We start from the raw sequence: 488 nt of genomic DNA, 5'->3' as shown, positions 1-488 counted from the left end.
AACTTCACAATGAGATTTCTTCATTTGTTTAAATAGAACTTGAATCCTTGTTTGAGACTTTGGAGCGATTCAAAGTCCTCTTGCGGAAATGTCTACAACACGGGTTCCCCGAATGGATGATCATTCAGACTTTTTACAATGGGTTGAATCCAAGTACAAGACAGCTTCTAGATGCCGCCGCAGAGGTACAACGGTGATCAAGTTCCCGGAAGAAGCTCGACAATTGGTAGAAGAAATGGCCATGAATAGCTACCAATGGAAAGCAAGAGAAAAGAAGAAAGTGGACGGACTCTATGAAATTAATGCGGTTACATCTTTGGCAGCCCAAGCAGAGGCATTGAACAAGAAATTAAATATATTGACTTCACTGAGGGTAGCCACTATCACAAGTTATGAAGGTTGTGGGGTTCACATATGCTGTCTGATTGTCCTATTTCAATTGCTACCTTTAGCCCCAACTGAACAAGTAGATTTTGTGGGCAATTCGG

The 488-nt window shown here is 41.6% G+C and overlaps 1 non-coding gene across 1 annotated transcript; it reads right to left on the bottom strand.

The window, feature by feature from the left end:
- On the bottom strand, positions 1-106 carry LOC120266217. The gene has a single exon (XR_005538058.1). It is a non-coding gene; the product is annotated as a small nucleolar RNA R71 (small nucleolar RNA).
- Positions 107-488: the final 382 nt, after the last annotated feature.

This window comes from Dioscorea cayenensis, chromosome 7 (assembly GCF_009730915.1).
Source record: "Dioscorea cayenensis subsp. rotundata cultivar TDr96_F1 chromosome 7, TDr96_F1_v2_PseudoChromosome.rev07_lg8_w22 25.fasta, whole genome shotgun sequence".
Taxonomy (NCBI): domain Eukaryota; kingdom Viridiplantae; phylum Streptophyta; class Magnoliopsida; order Dioscoreales; family Dioscoreaceae; genus Dioscorea; species Dioscorea cayenensis.
Note: the sequence above shows the minus strand (reverse complement) of the source record. Positions and strands in the feature narration are given on the sequence as shown.